At 39.5% G+C, this 19361-nt stretch overlaps 1 protein-coding gene across 21 annotated transcripts in view; it reads left to right on the top strand.

Annotated features, from left to right (window-relative positions):
- Positions 1 to 19361, top strand: part of TENM2 (teneurin transmembrane protein 2) — a 3534961-nt gene that overhangs the window by 2309293 nt on the left and 1206307 nt on the right. For 5 of the 21 annotated variants that reach the window (XM_072756661.1, XM_072756653.1, XM_072756650.1 and 2 more), the window contains exon 1: positions 5766 to 6175. The exons of 1 other annotated variant lie outside the window; for it this stretch is intronic. The gene's annotated coding sequence lies outside the window, so the exon portion shown is untranslated. Of the gene's footprint in view, positions 1 to 5209; positions 5471 to 5765; positions 6378 to 19361 lie in introns of those variants that run through there. 15 more of the 21 variants (XM_072756654.1, XM_072756646.1, XM_072756644.1 and 12 more) reach the window with 5 other exon arrangements.

Below are 19361 nucleotides of genomic sequence, written 5' to 3'. Positions count from 1 at the left end.
TGATTTTGGACTAAAGCCAAGGTCAGGGAGAAGGTTAGAGAGCATAATCTAGGATATGAGGATTGGCTATATTTGGAAAATTCATGGCATATACAGTACTCTCTTGTGTTCATATCAGCAAGAGCCATCATTGGTCAATCTTGGCACTCAGAATCATGGAGATCCTGTGGATGTGGCCTCCAGATCCCTCTTGAGACCTTTGTCCAGGCAGTTGCTACTAATCAAATGCATCAAAGCCCATTTGTTCAGGAGAGGAAAAACACATACCACTTCTGAACCACAGCATGGAAAGCCTGAAAACTCTAGGCTTTATTTTTCTGGCATCAGGTAGTAATCAAGAATAGATTCAGACGTGAAATCATTAATAACATGTGCTGGTCTGCAGATTGTTACCCAGAGATACTTAGAAGGTCTGCTGGAGTTCGGTATTTGGAGACTTATATGTATATTAAATTAAGCCTTTCAAATATTTTATGTAAAATTTACATTTCATGTCCTTTTTTATTCTTTGGTTATTTTCTAATAAAGGCAATTGGCCTGCCGTTTGCTAATTCTGCATGGGTTTGTAAATTCAGACCTGTTAGAATACTACATAAAACTATGGTACATAGGCTCTGAACAACTCTGTGAGGGGTTTTCAGAATTGAAATTCAGATGCCATTATGTGTTTGTGAGCTGGTCAGACATCATCTCTTCTTATCTGACTGATTTCTGGAAAGATGAATGGTTACCATACATGGTACAATCTCTACCCTTAGGTTAGAACCAAGACTGTCATTCCTTATCTTTCTCTATACAAGGTCCTATGCAAAAACATACATGCCGGCCCACGTGTGAATTACTCGACACTAGATTAATCCAGTGGGTTGAGATCACATTCTGAAGGGCCTTTCCTGGTTTCTCGTAAAGGCATAAAATCATAGCTTCTACTCAATCTCCAAAAGGATGTTGACAGATATTGGAAACAAACATGGCAAACTACAGTGATTTTCAAAAGCTCAGTTTGTCTCTACTTCTAAATTTCCTGTCTTTAGGAAACTATAATCTCCTAGTACATACCCTGTAAAGGGTTCTAGGAAATCAAAGAACATATCTATCGAGAGAGAACGATCTGGGAAATGACTGGCCACTACGTTGCAAGGCTACTTCAAAACAGAGAGAATAAGGCTTATTTATCAAAGGAGACTCTGAATCCTTAGCTCCAATGACACTCATTTGGATTAGTCCCTCACATAAGCCCCACATGCATCAGTCTTCCAATTTGTAAAAAAACTAAATAATGTTCCTTTAGAAAGGCTATCTTAAATGCACCTGGTTTTCTAGGAGGATGGCAATATTACTATACATGGAGTGTTGAGCACACCGAGTACAAATAAGCCACCACCCTCACCTCACCCCCTCCCACATCCAGCTCCACGTGCAAAGGAATGTCAGAAGTTCAGGGCAGCAGAATGTAGAGTTCGCCACACAGGTCTATCAGATAGACCTGGACTTGCACCCGAGCTTTATTACTCCCTGCTTGTATGATTTTGCCATAAGTAGTTGGTTCTTTCAGACCTTCAGTTTCTTCATCTATAAAATGGGAATCATGACTTTACATCCCTCAGACAGTCGCTATGGGCAATAACAGTGGCAACCTCTATGAAAGCATTTACCATTTGAATTATTAGGGGTCTTCTCAAAAGGCTTTAAAGTTCATGTCCTGGGGAATGTAGCGAAACATCTACCAACATTCCAAATTTTCAGCACAATGTTCCTTGAAGGTTGCCCTTCATGACTTTCCTAATGGGTTATTCTCAGCACGAGTTACAGATTCTAATGCTCTCATGAGAAAAATCAACCTAATGTATAGGTAGGATGGGTTATCAAGAATTCTAGAGAGCTCTCTCCCTTCTGAAACATTCTCTAGGGAAAAATTTATTCCTAGGGTGAAGGAAAGAGGGGGGTAAATATTTAACAATCTCTTAGCCATCCCTAGCCCATTTTATTAATCAGATTTCAGTGTAGGGTAAGTTGATAGCCAAACAAATAGAGGAGACAAATCCATAGTCAGGGGCTGGCTATCGTTATAGCTGGCTCATATGTCCATAGGTGCCAGGTATGTAAATAGATGGATACAATTTGTGGATGTTTTTTTGTATGCACCTACAGATAGTACAGAACAGGGAGATGAATACTAGAGACAGGGGAGAAAAATGCATGCAATTGAGCTGTTTTTTCATATCTAAGCATCTCATTCTTCTAGACTACTAAGAATTCCTACAGGCTGGGAATTTTTGCAAAGAGCTACCCACCTATATCCCATTTTGTGGTAATATTCCAAAATGGAAGGTAGTTAACAAAAGCTTCCTATTTGTAATCAAAGCCTCCCCTTGTCATCGAGCATGCTCAGTAGTCTGCAAGTAGAAGTATACAAAATTCAGTTTTTACTTTCCTGTGGTTCGCAAGCGTTGCTGCTGCTAAAAATTAGCAGGGAGGCTGTGAGGCATTGGGTTCAAGATAAGGCCTGAAAAGACATGAGAACAGGGGCCTGAACAAAGGTGGAACCCAGAGGAATGGTCACAGGTGGGAAGGGTGGTGCCATGAGATTTGCTTGGTTCACTGCAGCACTTCCTCTCTGAGTGAAGACCTCTTGCTCCCCCCAGCCAGAAACCTCTGAAAATCTTGGATATTCTTTTCTGCCACTCAGGTCATTCTGTACCACAATTTTGCAGTGAGGGAGGCCTGGGTTCAAAATCTAGCTCTGCATTATGACATTGGCTGTGACCTTGATCAAGTAACTTTCAGTCTCTGAATCCCAGATTCCTTATAAGAATTGATAAGAGAGAACAAGCACAGCAATGACTCTCCCTCTTTATAGACCCAGATAAATCCTCAGGCACTGTGGCATGGTTAAGCTGTGAATCCCACAGTGACCATCTCAATCTTCATTTCCCCTGAAATTCTAAAGTCGGACCTAGGCTAAAATCCCAGCTCTGTGACTTCCTAGCTGTGAGACACTTGGCAAATTGCTTGTATGTATGTGTGTGGAAGAGAGAGGGAGTTTACTGTCAGCCAGGTACCACTGAATAAAATGTAAAATAAAAAATAGACATATCACTTCCCCCCATGGGATTTACAATCCAGTGGATTTGTTTTTGTTGGGGAGCCTCAGTTTTCTTATCTGTAAAATGGGGAACAACAACACTTGGGCAGAATAACTGTTGGTAAAGCTAAAATGAGAAAAGCCCGAGCAAGGTGCCTGACATATGATAGGTGCTCAATCACAGATTCCTAAATCCTATTGCATGCCTTTTCTGTTTTTACAATATTGAAGTGTCTCTATCTTCTTTCATGCCATCCCCAGCAATCTGTCTGCTTTATTTCCCATGAGCTGCTTTCTTAAAGTCTCTTTGGCTCCTGGATAATACTGGGCAGTCAGTGGAGCCTGTAGGCTAGTCAAGTGGATTTCAGTGCCACACAGACCTGTGCCAGAGCCCTTCTCTGCCACTTATCCAGAGGTGTGACCTTGGGCAAGCTACTTAACCTTTGTCTGCCTCATTTCACTCGTCTGTTAAATGGAAAGAAGAACAGTTCCTACCCTAAGAATCATTATTGCTATTCCAAGAATTGTGTGTGTGTGAAAGAAGGAGATGGATAAAGAGTAACAAGTACCAGACACTAGGAGATTAATGGGAAATTAAAACAGATAAATTCCTGTCCAATCTAGAGGGCTGTGTGCTTTGAGGAGACAAACACTATTGAAATCCCAGCACAACTGGCAAATTAGAACCTACAACATCGGGATCCCTGGGTGGCGCAGCGGTTTGGCGCCTGCCTTTGGCCCAGGGCACGATCCGGGAGACCCTGGATCGAATCCCACGTCGGGTTCCCGGTGCATGGAGCCTGCTTCTCCCTCTGCCTGTGTCTCTGCCTCTCTCTCTCTCTCTCTCTGTGTGATTATCATAAATAAATAAAAATTAAAAAAAAAAAGAACCTACAACATCTTTTAAAAAGAAGAGTTACATGATGCTATGAAAACAAACAGTAAGGGGGATTTGACTCAACCAGAGAGATCACAGATGGCTTCCTTGAAGAAGTGGCCCTAAAGAGCTGAAGGATGAGTGGGAGTTTGGTAGGTGAATACAGAAGATCTCTTCCTAGTGAAGCTCTCCCTCAGCATCATTAGCATATGATCATCATCTCTGTGCCAAACTGTACAGAGTCCTGGCATGTGTCTTTGTCATCTTCGGTCACCTCTAAGAGTGACTTGGAGGAAGTAAATGCTTAGTAAACATAAATATTTGTTGAATGAGTGAATGTTAGTAGGAAATCAATATGTATTTGTTGAGTGAAATAAAAAGTAACTGCTACACCCTCATCTCATGGCTTTATCTAGAATGCAGTTAAAGAAGACACATAATTTAGTAAAAACAACATGCACGTAGGAGTCAAACAAACTACTCCCCCCTCATTCAGACCCCATCACCTTGGGGGAAGTAACAGGACATGTCTGTTTCTGTCTCCTCATGTGTAAAATGAAAATAAGCGTAGCCTCTTTACAGGGTGATTTTTAAAGATTCTACTGTAAGTATACAACACCTAATAAAAAGGTGGCCTAGGGTACATAGCCAAGAGATAAGTATTATATTACTAGTGTTGGACAATGGCAAATTGAGGGCATGCAGTTTTTCAAAGATTTGTTGGTTGCTGGAGACAGGAGCGGTACAGCTGGAAGGCCGGAGGGTGTTAGCACCCAAACATCCGGCAGACCTTTCTCCTGCTGGAAATGCCTGGAGTTCATCAGTGCACTGCCTTCTGTCCCTAGGGTCTGAGTCAGAGTGCCAGGTTTGGATTCCCCCATCCACTGGCTAGATTCTACCACTGAACAGTTGGCAAAATATAGTGGGGCCTCGGTTTCCTTCTTGGGTTGCTCTATGGTGTTTGGAATAAATAAACAACCGCGGGTATTTCGCGGGCATCACGTAGCACAGAGCCTGCACGGGATAAGTAGCCAGTATGTGCTAGCTCTTGCCATAACCACTGCCAGGCCCTCTGGATTTTCTCTCAACTATCCTGCAACTGAATGCTCCTTTCTTTCCTGGGCTGGGTATTACCTCCTTTCTTTGGAATCCCCTTTAGGAAAGGAGGAGAGGCAACTCCCCTCTCAGGTCTGGATGCCTAGCTTCCCCGCACCACGCCCTCTCGGGCAGGTTCAGGGCCACTGAGCAGTGCAGGTGAGGCGGGTTAGCCGGGCATAACGGCTCTGGAACCTCTGCTTTATCTCTGGGAGCCACCCAGCTGGGCTCTGCCCCTCTCGGCGTTCCTAACCCTGGAAGGCGTGTTCTGGGTTCCAGCCGAGCTCTGGGCATGCTCGCCAGTCAAGACAAGCCTGGGTCGTCCGCAGGACGCGCGGGCTTGCTCTCGTCCCCTGTGTGCAGGGACACGGGTGCAGCTGCGGTGCGTCAGGTTTCGCAGAGCTGAATCCTGGGTGCGTGCAGGCAGGGACCCGAGCCACTCCTGGCCAACCCCAGCGCGGCACTGAACTCTGCACCGCCGGGGTTTGCGCACTCAGTGTCTGGCCTCGGAAACGCCCGGTTGGGGTTCTCTCTGCAGACAAAGGGGTGCACGTGCCCCCAACGCCCCTGTCTGGCGGGCGGGAGCCGCTCCCCGGCCCTGCGCTCCGCAGCCCCGGCGGCCGCGGCCTGGGCGCGCTCGGGGCCCGGGATTGGCTCGCGCTCCCCCCGGGCCGCGCCGGCTGGCGGGCGGGCGGTGAGCGGCGCCCCGCGCGTGTTCGTGTGTGCTGGGGCGGGCGGGGGGCGCGGCGCGCGCGTGTGCATGTGTGTGCGCGTGTGTCCGTGCGGCGCGCGGGCGGGCGCGTGTGTGCGCGCGAGGACTCGCGTGCCGGAGCCACTGGGTGTGCGTGCGTGTGTTATGGGTTTGATTCCAGAGCAGGTTGCACATTGGTCCTGGGTGGCTCGCAGGCTCAGGTCGTGCTTGGGCGTCCTCCTCCTCCTAATCGTTTCCGAAGTAGCAGCACCGGCAGCAGCACCGGCGGCGGCAGCAGCAGCAGCAGCAGCAGCAGCAGCAGCAGCAGCAGCAGCCGAGGCGGCGGCGGCGGCGGCGGCAGCAGCTCAGCTGCACAGCGGGCAGGACTGTGCAGGAGCGAGCACCGTTTGGGGAGTCCGGGGGGCGGGTAAGAGGGAGGAGGGGGAAAGCCTGTCTTGGTCTTTGGGATTATTTTCCCTTCCCCTTCTTTCCCTCTTTCTTGAGGGTGCGTGTTGCCCCCTCGAAGTGAAGGAATTTTGCTCCAAAGCGAGCTGGGACCGAAGACTCTAGGCTAAGTTATCTCTCTATGTAGATGGTGTCAGGGAGCGAAGCTACTGACCGAGCCGCTGGTAAATGTTTTTCACTTCTTACTCTTTAATGCTAAAGGCTTTTTCCCCCCCTTTTCTTTCTTTCTTGTTTCCTTTCTGTTGCTTCTCATTCTGCAATCGCTCCTGAATCAGCTGCAGTTCTCTTTCTCTCTCTCCTTGCGTTTGTGCAGTTTGCAACTTGTTTCGTGGTTTTCTATGTATTTTTTTTTTTCCTCCTTCATCCTCAGATGAATGCTGGAACATTTAAAATCGGCACTTCGGGAGGTCATCATTAGTTGCATGAGTTTCAAGGGGGAGGGGAAAGATTGGTAGAGCAGACTGTTATTTCTCTGCAGAAGGACTGCCGGTTTCTCTCTAATGTTCATCGCAATTATAGGGTTTTGTTTTTGTTTTTGTTTGTTTTTTTTTTTTTAGGATGCATTTTAACGTTGCATTGATGTTTAAGGTTATCCTTCTCCAGGATTACAATGCATTTTGACTCAGTTTTGACAGCATGACAGATGCCAGTGATTCCAGAACTGCTGTATGGTACATGCTGGCTAAAATATTCACAATTGGGGGGCAGAATCATTTGCATTCCAAAAGAGAATTTCTTAAAAATGCTGTTTTGCATCACATTGGTGCAGATTTGCAGGAGGCAGTATAATCGACAACACTACTTAATGTTGCTTGCAAAGATAATAAACATATAAGTGGTTTAGTGCATCACATTTTGTCCTGTTCTCCAGTGATTGAGCTATTGCTAAATTTACTTAATAATAAATTTAGGGCTATGGAGGAGAGAGATTGCTGGTATTGTTTTTATTCAAAACTGTGAGATGTGTACAGCAATTGCTAATGCCAAACCAGCCCTCTCTTAGATCTTACTTGAAGTGGCATCTTGTCAACTGGGGAGGGGATGGGCAGTTTCTGCCATACACATGGAATAAAATTATTTAAAATAGCCAGCATAATACATGCAAATTGAACTCTAACTCTTTTCTTAAAAATAGAACTGACTCTGTAACTCTTGCTTCCAGGATCTGTTTTAAATATTATTTAAAAATTAATACACAACAGTTCTTTAATGTATTCATATCATTTAAGTTCCTTGGAACGTTCTTAGCAGTTATCATGTTTCATTTGTTTTGCTCTCCCCCCCCCCCCTAAGTTTCCAGTTCCAGTTCAGTAGAAAAACTGAAGGGTCAGTAAGTAAAGGCAAATCAGCAGTTTAAAAAGAAATCAGTTTGGAGTTGTAAAATTTCTGCTAAGCCATGGGAAAAAAATGAGCTACTGTAATGGCAGCATAAATGTAGGGAGGGAAGTCTGGGATAGAGCAGGTTGTATTTTCAATTTGTGTATTATTATCTTGACGAGCTCTGAACTCTAGACTCAGATGAGGATATCCAGCTCAGGGATACACTGAGGCACATAGATTTTAGAGAAGGAAAGTATTGTTATTTAAGGAAGCCTGTTTCTGCTTTGTGGTTGCCACATCATGGAACAGCAGGTTACCTATGTACAAAGAGTATATTTGGGATGATACTGTGAAACTTTGTTTTAATGTAAACTTACCTGGTGTTGGAGGAACAGCACAGAACAGTGCATGCAGCCCGTTCAGCACTGAAGAGGAAAACAAACTAAATTACCTCAACTAGTCAGACCCTCCTTTTTGTAGAGGAAAGCCTACTCCAAGATACCATGCAATTCACCTGTTCTGGGTTGCCTGTGTTGACAAAAGCTTTCCTTGAAATTGTGGACAGGATTCCTGAGATCTAAAGCTGCTTTCTCCTTTTGTAGTTTGCTGATGGTAATAAGGCATTTTATTTAGAATGAAGGCTCAGCTTACCCATAGGTCCCTTTAGATGGCAAAATTGCTATTTTAAAATATTTTCGTGGACCCGTGCTTGCATTTTCCGTTTTGATCAAGTTTTGGGGGGAAAAACTCAACTTCCATTAATTAGGATCGCAGCTATTTTTGAGTGAAGTATTTGGTTGTCTGGATACTAAAGAAAAACGAATACATATAGCAAGCTACGATCTTGAGAACCTAGATCTTCTAAAAGCATCATGATTTTCTCATTCTAGGACCAAACCCATAAAGCAATATACCCCATGCTGAGCAGCTGTATTATTTCTCTGGCATATTCTACACACATGGACACAAACAACTAACTGACCAGGCGAAGGACTCATTTTATGCGGCCTATGGGGCAAGATTTCTAATTGTTATGTAATGTATTCAGAGCATGAATTTACTTATGAAACATCACAATTAGCTTCAATTTCAGCATCTTCATTAGATGTGAAGACCAAGAGTACATTGATTTAAAGAGCATACTCTTTCCTGCTGAGGTTGGTTTTTACCCACCCACCCCTCTTTCTACTTCTAGTTTCCTGGCAACTTCTGAAAAGCTCCCAGAATTTATGTTAAAATATTAAGCATATCTACATTTTGGGTGTATTGCCTGGTTAGATGAGTATTCAAGCATTGGGATTTGTAATTACTCTTAGATGGTTCTGTGTAGTATATAGTCTTTGTGGCCGGTTGGTGGTATTCTTACTTATTATTGTTATTATTAAGTTTTCCATTGAATCTTAACTAAGCTCAATTTAATTATCTGTGCCTGGTGTTGATCTCAGGTTATGTATCAAAGCAATTCCATATTTTTGCTATGCTGTTGATAAATGAGTTAGTTTACTTTCAGTTGGTGTTCGTGTTGAATTTCAGCAGTTCCAAAAGCATGGCATCCAACATCATGGGGAGACGGTAACTTATTTGGGGGGAGAAGTCTATATAGAAAGAGACTATTGGCTCATGGAACTTGACAGTCACATTTGCCTGTATTATTAGGGTTCCTATTTTCATTTTGATAGGAGTGGAGGTTTCTCTGCATGAATGAGGTGTTTATTACGCTAGAGCTACTGAATGTTTCTTAAAAGTAATTCCTATATTTTTCATTGTGTAATTGAAAGGAACTTTGAACTACTTGTGTGTTTTTAAGGAAAACCTGTATTGGCAGGCTTTTCCTTTGTTTTCTATTCCGTGTAGACTAATTGTGAGAAGTGATTTCTGGTGAAATATGGTCAAGGTCATTGGCAAGGGCCTTTTTATCCCTCCCCACTTAAGAACTCAAACTTCAATTGAAAAGTCAGATTTAAAGAGGCAAAACTTAACCTCAAGCTACTACCTCAAAGGGGGCTTATGTGAAAAGTATATCCTTTTTCTCTCATTACTTTGTGTAAAGCAAAAGTTTTATTCCTTGAATTACTGCTTCTTAGTAGAACTGATACACTCAGAGTCAGAAACCATCCATTCTGCCCTCACAGTGCAATACAACAGATTCACAACCTTCAGAGGAAATTGCAAGAATATATTTTTTTTTGCAGGGGGCTAGGGGGTAGGTGGGTGTCTTTTGACATGTTCTGAATGGAAAGGGACATAGCAATATTTCATAAAATGTGATATAGTGTCTAATTAGATAATACCTCATTTAAAATTTGTGAAACCAACAGAAATTTTATAAATCTTGTGTGGTGAGGGCAAATAGTAGCTTTGTCAAAGTATTTCTTTGTACTGCTGGTTTCTATTTTGCTTTATAAACGGAACATTCACATTGCTGAAGACTTTGTTCTATTATTAATTTGGGTTATTTTCTCTACCTTAGCAAAGATAAAGCACTACTTAACATAATGATTTTAGCTGTGTTAAGAATATCTGGCTCTTATTTCTGAAAGATTTCGTGAAGTTGAAGAGGTATAAAATCTTTTCTCTAAAATTCATATTGCTTACTGCCCCAGTTGACTTAATATATTGGATACTACAATGTGATTTTGAACTTGAAATATTGACGGTTTTTTTGTGTGAATTCCTAATGACAAAAAAATGAAGCACCTTGAAAAATGGTTTGCAAATAAAGTACCTTCATTTTTACTGAAAGACTTTAATTGGCCCCCTTTCCTAAGTGTAGAATTATGAGCCTTTCAGACAAAAAGAATTATCAGAGGAAAAAGTACAGTTATGTGCCTTACGGCAGCAGTGTAAGTAAAAAGAGAGCAGGTGTTTCAACTCTTTTCATGTAAGTTTAGTGAATAGAAATAGAGACTAAATAATACAGTTGATATGTTAAAATAAAATCTGTATTTCCCGGTAAAGATCCCCTGTCTCTTGCCCCGGACAATATGAATTGATCTTTGATGGAAAAATTGCCTGCAGTCCTCATCTCATCACTATCATGTGGCTCCCAGCAGAAGGTTGGGGATGGGTGCTATCGATACCGTATCTGTCTAGGGAAAGCCATGAGTGTGTGGTTTGGAAGGACAGAGATGATTTCTTTAAAAGTTTTGACTTCTCAGGCCTTGGCTGCAATTCTTTTAGAGGAGGCTTTGCTCTCTTGCTATTTATTTAGATCACCGATGAAGATTCCCCAGTGCTACTCCTTTTACTATAATATAGTTCTGCCACAGGTTATTGTGAATACAAATATAATGTCAGATTTCTCATTAGGTTGTTCTTATTATTGTATTGGTTGGTGATTTCTGAAATGCGATGAAGTCTATAAAAGTTTGGAACTCAGCTTTCCAGAAGACAGTCTACTTAATTGTTCTGATGACTAAATTATCTAGGTATATAGGCTCAAGCCTGTTGAAAAAATATTAGAAATTTTGTGTGATCCATATCTGTTAATATGGCATTGGTAAAGTACTTATTTTGAAGATATATAAAAGAGATTATGGACCCTATAAATTAAAGGACTTTATTTATGAATTTGGTTCAAAAGAATAAGTCATTTCTTTTGTTTATTTAGGTTCCCCCAGTCTTCAATTTAGGAGTCAAAGGCTAACATTGGAGATTGTAATTCATATGATGAAGCTCAAACTGATACTAACAATAACATACTGATTTAAAATCTTTAGAGAGGACAAATCTCCAGAGGATTCTTTTGGAAAAAGCCTATATTTAAATGTCATTTTTATTATTGCTTAGGATTTAACTGATACTCAATGTTTTGACATTTCTCCTACTTTAATTACAGGAATAAGGGTCTATGTGTAGAAAAGAAATAGATCATTAAGTAGAAATGATTTTGGCAAAGATTAAAAAAAAATCTCATAATGTAAAATAACCATTTCATGAAATTGTGTAAGCCACTTGCTATATTTGTAACATGTTTTTTAAAAAGCGCCACTTCAAAATTTTGAATGTTAGAAATAGTCATGTTTCTCGATTGTTTCTAAGAATGAAACTGAACTATTAGAGAAGATGGCCATGTCCATGCATGTGGCTAGTTCAAACAGTAAATATCTACATAGCTAAAATCATAGTTATTATTAGAGAACTCATTGCAGCAGGCTTTGCGATCTTAGCTGTGATAATGTTTCTAAACCATTTCAAATGTAAGAGTATATGGTTATGTACAACACATTTCAGTAGATATTACTTAGAAAGAACATACGCAAATTAAAGCTGAAGGAAAATATATTTTAATCTTTCAGTCTCTCTCTCTTTCTCTTTTTTCCAATACCATTTTTGGATTCCCAAGCCAGGCCAGGTACTGTGCTCAGCTAAGAGCTAAATCTTATGGTAAGAGTAATTTGATATCAACAGGATGTCTAAGAAAATAAATGGGAATTGGAGGGGGGGTTATTCTTTTAAACGGCAGGACAAAAGTTTGCTCTTTGTGTTACTCAAGAGTATATTCGAAAGGTGATTTAATTTGATTTTGCCTTAGGATTTGTTCAGGCAATAATTGTATACAAATATCTGCTCATTCTCCAACCTTCTAGTATGGCCAGCTCATTTTTACTCATGTAGTCTGGTGTGATAGGACCCCTGGAATTAGAGACTCAGGTTAAAGTTTGGCACTATCTGCATGGATTTGATGGAAGCATGGGGAAGGACAGTGTGAATGGTGGGAAGAGAATGCAGACCAGAGGGAAATGTATTTTGTAGGTGGCTACTCTTTCCTTATGGTAATAATCATGCTGCCAGTTTTATTTTTAGCCTCACCTAACTTCTTGAGAAGACACAAACTGCTTCTCTGTATTTTAACCCCAGGAATAATAATGTAATTATTACAAAAACATTTCACAGTGGTTAGGGCTCTGCAATTTGTGTGACCCAGCATCTAATTTTTCTCCTCTCTAATCCTGTTTATATATCCCCACACATAATCAGACTCAGTCAGATGAAACCAATTACTAAGGGGAAAAAAATCAAATTTATTTATTATATTTATTGGATGTGTCTGTTGCTTAATTATCCATTGGCGAATTTACATGTGGCCACAGAGAGGGCTGTGGATGAGTGTGGAAAAATGATCAATCATCACTTCTCACAGTCCAGAGGAGGCTGCCAAGAAAACAAGAAAAAAACAAACACCAAGAGCATAAAAGCCTATCTTTTCTCATTGCTATCAATGTGGGGAAGTAAAAGCTGAAAAGTAAGCATTACCCCCAAAATGTGTTTGGTCTGACATAGGAAAATCTGGAAACTGTTGGTAGTTACTACGTTCAGACTGTTTCCTAACAACTTGGTAATAATGTTGGGAAGAAAAGTAAGGAGTTCTGTCATACTTTGAAACAAATAATGATTTGGCTGTTCAAAAGTGAGTGTTGGAAAACTGACTTGAATGCTTCTACAAGGCGGATGACCAACCCCACCCCTTGGCAGTGTCCCGGACTGTGGTACTCTGGGAAGTATGGTGGGGCGGGAGCAGGTAAGGTGACAGTCCCGGTGGTTGGCTTGGCACAGTTATTGACCAGTACGTGTAACTCTCATGAGCACATGCTGAGACAGTACTCCTAAAGCAATGAATTAAAATAGGTTTTGTGGTTGGCCTTTGATGGTAAAGATATATATGAACATTTATTTTGATCACATGTGTTTTTGTTTAAAAAAATTCCCTACCTCAACCCAAAATGGTTTTATTCTCTTTTTTTAAACCCCCCCCCCTTAAGTTTAAGGGGACTGATCTTCACAGTTTATTTCTTATTTTTTCCCCACCTGCTCTCATCATACATTTTTGGAAGTTTATCATTGCGGAAGTAGCTTTTCAAAACAGGTAGCAACTGAAATAGCCATCATTTCAAGTAAATGTGGCAAGGCTGAATTATTAACTGAAACACCATCTTATTTCTGTAATTCTTCAATTCCAAAGACCACTAAATTTTTATAAATCTGTCCTGTTCCACACCCCCAACGTAGAACATGTATATGAACCTCAGGGAGAATAAACCACTTTTGAACTTCAGGCATTTGGAGATTGCCTGCAAGGAGACACTGAATGAAATGTGTTTTAGGAATTGCAGCATGCCATTAATGTGTCATTTAAAGAAGACAATGGGTAAATTATGATTTATTGCTAATTACCATTTATTTGAGGATGCTTCTATTGAAGAAGCTATTTAAGTATTGTAGATTATGCTTTTGTTATCCTTGGCTGCAGAGAAATTAAAATGGCAACATGAATATTGAGAATTTAGAGGGAGAGGTAGTTTTATACCTGTTGACTTAGCAAGAAAGCATTAGAGATGCGCTAAATTTTGTATTTATTCTAACCTATGTTTTAAAAGTTATTCTGTAATAGATTTATTGCAGAATAGAAGTTACTCTCAGCTGGATTCACTGCAGAAGCCAAACAGTAGCTAGATAGAGAGCCTGAACTTCCACTTCCTGCAACAGTGATTTTTCACTAAGCTATTCCCTAAGGCCACTCTAGGTATATGAGGGGCAGCACTTCTTTTTATATGATTTGTGTATGTTCCCATAGATTGTGAAAGTCTATTCCTGGGCAATTTTCAAGTTAAAATTGTGTTACGGCTACCCTGAAGGTTGTCATTTCTTGATTTTTCTCTTGTCAGTCAATTCATAAGTGTTTATTAATTCCCCATGGGGTATACACAGAGTCGTACACAGTTTGGTATTGTGTATGTGTATGATTGATCTCTAGTCTAGAAGTTTACAAACTATAGGCTAAAAGTGCCATGATGTGTATGTGCATGTGTGCGCGCGTGTGCATATAAGATATTTTAATTACAGAAGTTAGTTGTTTTTTTGGTTTTTCTTTTGTTTGTTTTCTTTTCTTTTGTTTTGTTTTGAATTGCGTTGCCCTGGAACTCCAAATGTATTTACTCTGAGGAAATCATAGCTGCAGGCGAGGTCAAGGATATGTTTTTGGCTTGCTTTTCTTTCTTTCTTTTCTTTTCTTTCTTTCTTTCTTTTCTTTTCTTTCTTTCTTTCTTTTTTTCTTTCTTTCTTTTTCTTCTCTTTTTTAATTCAGATGTCTAATAACAGATGTGTTCAAATAAAAAGTGAAGCCAGAAGGTGCATATTAAACCGTGGATCTTTGCCATGAAGAATCAGATCATGGTTAACATTTAGGTTTGAGAGTAAGGGCAAATTCTGATGGTAGTCATTTTTAGGATGTGCCTGTTACCTGTGTAAATCCAATCAGTGAATGGATGAACGACTCCATGCCCCACAGCTGTCAATTTATATTTTTCATGACCAATGAATCAATTTATGATTTACCTTTCTTTTATTAGGGATTTCTTAAAAATGATAGGAACTGGGAAGGAAAGAAAAATTTCAAGTGTTCCCAAAATGCCATGGATGAAAAATGTTCTCTAAAGGAATATTTTTCCCTGTTGAACTTAAAAATATATGGTGAATATGTAGGTTCAGAGAGTTAATTTTCAAAACTTATTCACTCTCTTAAATTCATCTTTTATCAATCATTTGTGGGAAGGGTAATATTCTTGAAAAGTACCAGATGAATAGCTCTGAAAGTAGATGGCATAGGAGGAATGCACAGAGGTACTGACCCTTTCAACAGCCCCAGGTAATAGCTTCCTGGACTTCAGGCAGTCAGCTCTGACTTTTGATATCACTGGTCAGGCTCTTGATTAATGCTCATTTTTACTGTGAGTTTCAAGATGTGCATATCTCATTTCCAGCAAATCATAGATAAACCATCAAAATTTCTTTTCCATCTTCTGTTCCTTGTTGATCTGAATCAGAAAAGCAATGGTTGAGAAAAATAGGAAGAGTCTTCATTGATGGTGTTCCTCATTTAAACTTTGATTCTTGGCTCTTTTCCTGTTTGGTACATGAAATTCCAAGGATTTATGAGATCGTTTACCATTTGGTGACGGGGTCCTCCTGGATGGGAAGTTTCCTAGTGTTTGTAAAAATGGAATGTTCTTTACAACTCACAATATTGCAGGAGTTCTTAATTTTATTTTCCAAAAGTTTTTAAAATTACCCAATACAGAATAAAAGCATAATTTGAATTACTACTTTTGTTTGTGGGATCGGTTATGTTCTTGCTTGTAATCTACATAGACTAATTCTGGCTAATGTAAACAGTAAAGGTATATGTTAGGAAGACATTGGGAATTACTAAGTCACCGGGAAAAGATGTGGAACCGGGCACTTCTGCTTCTGCCACTGCATCCTGGGTACCCGGCTCCCTGATTTGAGGCTCTGCCACTGACATTAGTATCAACCAGCACACTGGCTGCCCTGGATATGTGGCTATTTGCGGGTCTGGAAGGAACCCCCATCCTTTCTTCTTGCTCTCATTTCAAAGTTCTGGGTTGGTGCATCCATTTGATTGGCTGTGTCCTGATAAAGCATCCCATAGCCGTAAAACTAGGAAGTCTGGGAAATCCATAGTCTGGTCTCTAATGAAACAAAAAGACTTTGACTTCCAGTAACATATAAATGGTGGAATTCTCTCAAAGTAGAAAACAGGAGGAGGAGCTGTCAACAAAACAGATAAGTGAAAAGCCTCCAGCAAATATTTACCATTATCCCATGAATGATCTTAGAGTCCTAAGGGAGGGGTAACAGTTGCCTCAGTGTATAAATTTAAAAGGCTGGTAGCTGTGAGAACTTTTTTCTTGCTCAAAATCAAATAGAGGACATTTTTGGCTATCAAGGTATTTTAAACATAACGCTTTAGATTTTAGCACACACCAATTTCAAATATTACAAGGAGTTTATTTTGTTATCACCAAGTACCATATTAAAAAGTTAGCCATTTGAATTCCATTCATGCTGAAGTTAAAGATAATTTACCTAAAAATGAGCTGACGTTTGCCTATGTATAAATATGTAAAGTTGATAAATGGTCTGAGGAAAAGGTAAATGGGATTTGTTTAAAATACATATGGAGAACATCTGGATGTCTGCGCAATCGCCTGTAAGCAAATTAATAGGAATTCTGGATAATAAATCAGACCAACTTTCTACTTCTAAATTGTTAATAATTGTGGTACTTGAGAGAAATAAAACAACAACCCCCTCTCCCAATAATTTAGACTCTCTGAGGTTTATTCTTTTTTTTTTTTTGAGTTTTTTTTTTTAAGATTTTATTTATTTATTCATGAGAAACACAGAGACAGAGACAGAGGCAGAGAGAGAAGCAGGCTCTGCAGGGAGCCCGATGTGGACCTCGGTCCTGGGACTCTGGGATCATACCATGGGCTGAAGGCAGATGCTCAACTGCTGAGCCACCCAGGCATCCCTCTCTGAGGTTTAAACAGGTCTTCCTCACAAAATTATGAGTAAACCTAGAGAGGTGTATCACCCATGCAAGTAATCCACATCTCTAGTACAACTCTTGCATCTAAAGGCTAGTCTTTTATTCAATTCTAAATTAATATATTTATCCTCCCATCACTGTCTCCCAAGGATTTTGAGAATTAATTAGAAACAAAATCACTTTCAGTCCTTGGATGTTACATTCTGTGCTGAAAAAATAGGAGATACTCAAATGTTATTAATAATGACAAAGGTTCATCCAATAAAATAATCCAACCAGCTGAATTCTCACATGGTTGGTATTTTCTAATATAAATTACTATAGGATTAGATAGTTAAATATTGAATATTGTCTCATTTAATGCAGTTCCATGAAATATTAATGATAATGATGGTTCTCCAGTTTGGGGAATAGGGAGATTTTTTTTTTTTTCCTAATAGCTTTGGCTGGTAACATAATACATTTTACAAAATGATAATGAAGATATTTAAATGAAAGTGAAACAGGAAATAAATGGCCACTGAATGGAGAGATTTCAAATAGGTCAAACATCACAAAAATTTTTTAGCCTTTGTATTAAGTAGTTTTCTTTCTATTCTAATGATACCACTGTGATCACTGTGGATAGATAGCTTTGAGAATTTGTTAAAAGAACAGATTTACCCCATTAGGCCTGAGAAGAGGAGTACTGTTGATGTTGTTTAGTTGGCATGAGGTGTAAAAGTCTGAAAATTGAATTGAGCTTTGAAAGGAGAGCTGGCTCTGTTGAGTGTGACAGTTTGAAATAGGATTGTTCAGGAAGTAAAAAAAGAAAGAAAGAAAGAAAGAAAGAGAGAAAGAAAAAGAAAGGGAAAAGGGGTGGGGGAGTGGAATGAAGGAGAGAACGAGCAACATGGACCAAATAGCCCAACTAGAGAAACTTAGGCCTGCTTACAGTTGACTCATGAATGGAGCAAAAACTTAAAGATTTTTGATGTCTCAAGTTTTTGATTTTCTTTTGTTTTGTTTGTAATATTCCTTATTTTGACTTCCCTTCGTGATCTTAATTCTGTGTGCTTATATCTCAAATTAGGGAACTCCAACTGGATGATAAACAGGGTGACTATTGTTGAAATATTTTGTCATGAGTACAGAATAAGAACTTATACTAGTGCATCAAATTGGTTTAAATCAGGTTTTTTTTTTCCTTCTTTTTCTTTTCTCCAGAGGAGAACTTTAATGTTTTGTGAGATAATTTTATTTGAAATTGCAGTTATCCTTGTTTCAGACCTAGTAATTTAACAGTTGAAAAAGCTCCCTTTTTTCTTCTGTATAGTTAATGTATGTGGTATGAGTGAATACATTTTATTTAAAAAAGTGTTTTGGGGGTAGCATTCTTTTAGCAAACTTATTCCTTGATAAAGATGCTGGCTGTAATTTACCGAAATGACTGTTTCTTTTTCTTTAGTTGTTAGATAATTGCTCTTTGTATACACTGTGAAAATGTTCATATAGACCAGTGACAAAGCCTAGCAGATGCACTTGCAATTATCTGGAATTTAAGTAAATTTTGCATCTGATACACACAAAGCAAAGGCTTTGTCCAAGCAGGCTCGCATAGTGGCATGTGGATTGCTGTGAATACAATGAGTAGATTTTTAATGGAAAACAAATGGGACTATTAGTAAGTCTTGTCTTTTACTTGAAAAGACACCCGCTTTGGGCATGGCTTACAAGTTATTCATATTCATAGTTGGTTCAGTTCTAAATATGACCTTTGAAACTGAAAAACATTTTTAAATGTTTAAAACAAAATGTGTAGCTGTGTTTTTATAGGAGTCACATTCATAGTTTTTTGGAGAAAGGATGGTAAAATAAATATTTGTTTCATATTTCAATGTTATTTTTTTCTGACTGTTAAGGAGAGCGTTCACTTACTAAAAATCTGTAGATGTAAAATGGTATTTCATATTATAAATAAATCATGCTATAGATAAAAGATAATTACAATGTTACTTTAACAACCTCAATTCACAAGGGGGACCATAAGAAAGAATATATAATGGGTCCAAATTCTACTTCATATTGTAAACAAAAGAGATCTAGCCAGAGGAATAGTTTTCTGCAAAAACCTCTTTTCCGAGTTTTGTTTGAGATTAATCCTTTCCACTGTATGTTTTTTTTTCTTGTTGTCAGGCTTACATAAGTGGGATATTTGAGGGCTTAATCTTTTCCCCCATACTTATTCTTAGAAAATATTAAATGTATGGAGGTTTTTGGATTCTCTTAAAGGCCTTCAGGTCTTGGACAGGGGAGGGAGGGATGTTAAATCATTTTTACTTCCAGTGAGAGGTTACAAATAATTGGTTCAGTGGAATTCTTATTTTATAGTTTGAAGGTGCTCCATGCTATTCTGGCCTTTGAATGAAGCAAATTTCAAAAGTAACTCAGGCAACATAAAGGCGTGCCTATCTTGCTCACTTTCTGCTTTCTTCTC

This window comes from Vulpes vulpes, chromosome 4 (assembly GCF_048418805.1).
Source record: "Vulpes vulpes isolate BD-2025 chromosome 4, VulVul3, whole genome shotgun sequence".
In the NCBI taxonomy this organism is placed as follows: Eukaryota; Metazoa; Chordata; class Mammalia; order Carnivora; family Canidae; genus Vulpes; species Vulpes vulpes.
Note: the sequence above shows the minus strand (reverse complement) of the source record. Positions and strands in the feature narration are given on the sequence as shown.